This window comes from Lagenorhynchus albirostris, chromosome 11, assembly GCF_949774975.1.
Source record: "Lagenorhynchus albirostris chromosome 11, mLagAlb1.1, whole genome shotgun sequence".
Lineage (NCBI taxonomy): Eukaryota > Metazoa > Chordata > Mammalia > Artiodactyla > Delphinidae > Lagenorhynchus > Lagenorhynchus albirostris.
Window position 1 is genome coordinate 15,024,201 of NC_083105.1, and position 6,150 is coordinate 15,030,350.

Sequence of the window (6,150 nt, forward strand, 5' to 3'; positions counted from 1 at the left end):
AACACCCCACTCAAGATAGTTCTAATAGGTTTTTCGGGGGCCACGCCACACATCTTGTGGAATTCTAGTTCTCGGACCAGGGTTCGAACCTGGGTCCTCAGCAGTGAGAGCTTGGAGCCCTAACCACTGGACCGCCAGGGAATTGCCAATAGTTTTTGTTTGTTTTTTGTTTTTTTTGCCGTGCCGCAAAGCATGTGGAATCCCAGTTCCCCAACCAGGGGTCGAACCTGTGCCCCCTGCCCTGGAAGCACAGAGTGTTATCCACTGGACCTCCAGGGAAGTCCCCCAATAGTTATTTTTTAAAGATAGTTTTCTACAATTTCTTAAACTGTAATCAGATCGTCTACAAGTAATGATAATTTTGTTTCTTCTTTTCTAGTAAAACTCATTTATTTTTTCTTATTGAATTTCATTGCCTAAGATCTCTAGTCCAATGCTAGCATCCTTGTCCTTTTTTATGGGAAAGCATCTAATGTTGCACCAGTTTAGCTTTTGCCCCATTAAAATCTTTAAAGTAGATCAGAACAATACATTTGTTAAATTAACCTCAAAGCCTGGTGGTCCCTTGGCTAAAAGGGCATTCTTTTCCTTTCTCTAATGAAAACCATTTCAATAGAGCTGGCCAGAGATTATGCAATCAAATAAATTATCAGTAGAATAATACTTCAGACTTTTAAAAATCATTTATTTATTTATTTGGCTGCATCCGTTCTTAGTTGAGGCACATGGGATCTTTGTTGTGGCACGCGGGATCTTTCGTTGCGGCGTGAGGGCTCTTCTTTGCACCGCGGGCTTCTGTCTAGTTCTGGTGCGCGCACACAGGCTCCAGGGCGTGTGAGCTTAGTTGCCCTGTGGCATGTGGGATCTTAGTTCCCCGACCAGGGGTCGAACCCACATCCCCTGCATTGGAAGGCAGATTCTCAACCACTGGACCACCAGGGAAGTCCCCAATACTTCAGATTTTAAAAAGCACCCATTATCAAATTGCTAAGGATAAATTAAAACCCAAAGTTTAAATAACCTTACCCTATAGGTTTAAATTCAAAGGTATCAACATCAAAATTTCTTTGGTTAAACTCCACAGATCATTCCCCCCAGTTTCCGATTCTGCTCAGTCTCAAATAGAGGGGTCACACTGCCCAGTCTGAGCAAAGTCAGGGTTTCTTCAGCAGTTTTAGCCTGGGTGATCGTCTACTGAAATTCGTGTAGTCTCTTCAAATCTGAGGAATTGAATTAGTTTATCACCACATGTTTTCTGCTTTTGAAGTCCATAGAACACACAAGATTATCCCAGTTCTAGTCCCATACACACTCCATTTAGAAAACAAGCCATTCTGCAGCCCTTAGAGAAGTTAAACCAAATACTTGGAACTTAACCCAAGAGAAATAATGTTCCAAATACCAGTGGTTAATTTTATACCCATGTAACAGTTTCCAAAGGTCAAAGCAGAAAATCAGTGGCATCCAAGAAAAGGAAGGCAGCCTCAATATTGCCATCAAATAAACCACCTCAAGACTCAGTAGCTTAAGAAAATAAGCATTTATTTAGTTCTTGAGCCTGAGGGGCAATGATTTAGGCTGAATTCTAGTATATGTCTAACATGGCAAACTTAGAATCAAGGGGCAGAAAAAACTTTTTTCTTTTCCTAGGATGAGCTATGAAGTCCCCTTGTAAAGGGCATGGTTACAAGAGGAGTGAAGAACTGGGGCCAGTAACATAATCACTCTAAAATAATTACACAATTTGAACTAGGGACATTTCAGGGGCTCAATAACCACACGTGACTAGTGGCTCCCATGTTAGACCGTCCAGTGCTAGTGTCACTGGCCTCCTTGCAATTCCTCAAACCTGTCAGGGATTCTCCTGCCTCGGGGCCTTTGCATTTGCCATTCCCTCTGAGTGAAACACTCTTCCAGATGTGCAGATGGGTCACTCCCTCATCTCATTTGTTTCAAATGTCACATTTTCGATGATGACTTCCCTGTCTACCCTGTTTAAAATTGCAGCTCCTATCCCTGAGCACTATCTATATTCCTTGCCATACTTTTAATGGTATTTATTGCTATCTCGTATATTTTATATTTTAATTATTTATTATTTTTCTCCACTATAATGTAAGCTCCATAAAGACTGGGTATCTTTTGCCTGTTTAGTTCACTGTTATCTCCCCAGTGCCTAGAGCAATAGTAGGCACTCAACACATATTTGTTGAACCAACTCTAGCCTTTCCATGACTTTCTGCAAATACTAAAGAAATAAGTCAGAGTTATATTTGATAATTATAATTTATTATATCAGATTGTACATCATAAGTCTGATTTCCAATAAATCAGGCTTATGCATGAGAATCCCAAGAATTCCAAAGAACAGGTTTACCCACGTAAGAAGTCGTATTTCCAGACCCTCCCTTACATGAGCGATCAGAAGTAGGATTTGAAACCTTAATTAGAGTCAATTGAAAGAAAAATATCCTAAGAAGCCCAGTCCAGGCCCAAACTTACCCATTACTGTCCTCGTCTTTAGGGCTAGAAGATAACGTTTAAAGGTAATTTGCGCGGTTTCCCTGTGGTGCAGTGGTTAAGAATTCGCCTGCCAATGCAGGGGATACGGGTGCGAGCCCTGGTCCGGTAAGATTCCATATGCCGTGGAGCAACAAAGCCGGTACGGCACAACTACTGAAGCCCGTGCGCCTAGAGCCCATGCTCCGCAACAAGAGAAGCCCATGCACCACAACAAACAGTAGCTCCTGCTCGCCTCAACCAGAGAAAAGCCCGCGCACAGCAACGAAGACCCAACGCAGACAAAAATAAAAAAATAAATAAATTAAAAAAAAAAGGTAATTTGCTGTTTCTGTCTTTGCCATCCAGCAAAATATTAATGCTTGCTATCTGGTTTGTCTTATACACAATTATCTCTAAGGTTTACCTTTGATTGCAACCCTAAATCTTTGCTCCACAGTCTTTCTATTACTTGGGATCTGAAAGAGCAGCTATGCTCTTCATTTCTACTTGTCTAATTGGTCAATAATTCTCCTATTGTTTTTATTGTCTCAGTGGCACCTTGGTGTCTCCTAAGTGGTAAGTCACCCTAAATCAGCTCCTTAGACAACTGTGGGCATCCATTTTACTGTAGGTCTCCAAGTAAGTAGATATTTGAGTCAATAAGCATAGCTTTGATTTATGTCGGTTTGACTTTCATTCATTTAACAAATATTTATTGAGAACCTAATATATGCTGAAAATTGTGCTATGTCATATAGCATTAAGTAAGATGGACATGGGTCTTGTCCCCAAAACTTAAAATCTACTTGGCAAGACAGAAAATTAAACAATTAATTACAATGAAGATAAGGATGGTGAGAGAACATATGGTTGACCTAATCTGGTCTGGGGAATGGGGTTAGGATGCTTCAATTTTTGATGACCCTGTATCATTTTCTTTTTAAAGCAACTTTTTGAGTGTTTTTTTCTTAAAAGAAAGAAATGGAAAATTTTATTCAAGCCAAATTTGAGGATTATAACCCAGGAAGAGCATCTATCTCAGAAAGCTCTGAGAACTGTTTACTCGAGGTATTTTTACATACAATAAAACTCATCAATCTCAAATGTACTATTTGATGAATTTTGACAAATGTATGCAGTCATACACCCACTCCCACAATCAACATAATTACATCACCCTTAGAAGTCCCCTCATGCCCCTTTGCAGGCAGTCTCATTCCTCCCATTCATCCTCAACTCCCAACACTTACCTGCTTTTTATTACTACAGTTTTTCCTTTTTTAGAATTCCATATAAATGGATACACATATTGTGTAGTCTTTTGTGTATGGTTTCTTTTACTTAGCTTAATGCTGTTGAGATTCACCTATGAATAGCTTTTTCCTTCTTATTGCTGAATAGTATTCCGCTGCGTAGATATACTCTAATTTGTTTATTCATTCACCAGTGGATGGACATTTGGGTTATTTCCAGTTTGAGGTTATTATAAATAAAGCTTCTATGCACATTTGTGTACATGTCTTTGTACATATGTTTGTATTTTCTCTTGGGTAAACACCTAGAAGTGTTAATTACTGAATCATATGGTATAAAAATTGCTAAGTTGTTTTCTCAAATGGCTTCAGCACTTTGCATTCCCACCAGCAAAGTGTGAGGGTTACAGTTGTTTTGTATCTGCACCAACACTTGTTGTAGTTGGCCTTTTAAAATTTGGCCACTCTAGGATGTGTATAATGTTATCTCATTGTGTTGTGATTTGCATTTCCCTAATCAATAATAATTGCTCATCTTTTTGTGTGCTTAGTTGCCATGCATATATCTTCTTTGGTGAAGTGGCTGTTCAAACATTTTGCTCATTTAAAAAAGTTGGGTTGTTTGCCTTATTATTTAGTTTAAAGGGGTTTATATACATTCCAATAAAAGTCCTTTGTCAGATATTTGTTTTGCAAATATTTTCTCCCCATCTCTGGCTTGACATTTCATTTTGTCAACAGTGTCTTTTCAAGACCGAAAGTTTTAATTTTGATGAAGTTCAATTTGTCAAATTTTTAGTGGTTCCTGATTTTTGTATCCTATCAAGATTACAAAGATTTTCTCCTATATTTTCTTCTGTAAGTATTATAGTTTTAGCTCTTATATTTATCTGACCTGACTTTTACATACACTTCTGAAATTAATAAAATTGTTCAAAAAGAATAGGCATGGAAAACCAGAATGAAATTATTTAGCCTTTGTAAGACATCATCTCTCCCTAGGCCCCAGGTTTGATGTGACATTTTAGGGAATATTGTCTCTCACTTAGTTGTGATATGATGACTTTCTTGATTTAGGTTTCTATTGATATCTGTTGTCAACGAGAGCAAAACCAACGTGACCTGCCAGTGTTCAGTGAATAGTTCCCTCAACTTGGAATGTTCTTTTTCCTTCTGAGAAGTAAAGGAAGGGAGACATTACATGAATTGACACCACTCCAGGCTCTCGTCCAAAACATTGTATGTGCCTCTGTCTTTCACATGAGACTGAATTTTCAAAACTCACCAGTCCCTACTACACTGCAAGCTGTTGAAAGTCAAGACCTGCGTGTTATTTTGTATCCTATGTTTGAGATGTAATTCAGTAAATGTCTTCTGAATGAAAGGAGGAATTCCTGGGTCTCTGCTGTTCTGCTGGTGAATGGAAGCTAACAGGTAGTGTGTGCTGTAGTTTCATTGTCCAATCCTCACGAACTTGGACCACTTTCCTTTAAAGCCATCTCAGTATCCCTAGGGCTTAGCACAGTGCCTGACATGCAGTAGGGAACGAACGGCAAAGAGAGAAGGGGAAGGAAATTTGTACAAAATCCCAAACACCACTCTTTATGACCTCAAGCAAGGAAACTGAGCAACCTTCAGATGTAACGTATGACGACAAATATTCGGGATATTCAACTCCTCCTGGGCAACACCACCAACACCTCTAGGTTAAGTCCCTTATTTCAAATTTTGTGGGCTTGCGTGGACGCACGCTTTGCTACTAGGAGAATGCCAGGAAGACTGAAATCCTAAGTTTGGTGGATTTATAAGACTCAGAACTCACTCCCTGCGCGCACGTCAGCCCTGGTTACTTAGCAACGGGATCGACCGCTCGGCGCTCGACTCGACCCGGCCGGACTGAGACGAGGCGTTCCGGGCCGAGCCTCTCACGGCCCGCCCCCTCCGGCCCGAGTCCCCGCGGCGCGCAAGCGCGGAACGGGGTGGGTTGGGGGGAGGGGGAGTCGGTGCGCTGGCGCCGGTTGCGGGCCGTGGCGGGGAGGGGCGCACGCACAAGGGGCGGGGCAGCGGGCGCCGAGAGTGGCTGAGGAGCCGGAAACGCGCCTTGGAGGGTGCGGCCCTGAGGACACTGCGGGTTGGGCCGGGCCGGGCGGGAAACGTTAGGCGAGCGGGCCCCGGGGCGGGGGGTCGTGCTGGCGGGGAGGGCCCCGAGGCGAGCTTTGCCCGGATGAGGAACAAAGCGGTGGGGCAGGCGTGCGCGACCCCCGCGCGGCCGGCAGGTGGGCTGCGCGCGGGCCCGGCCGGGGCGGGGCGAGGGCGGCCTGCGGGCCCCATGCCGGCGAGCGGGCGACTTGGCCGCCCTTGGGAGGCAGTGTCAGCAGGCCCGGGCTCTCTGGCG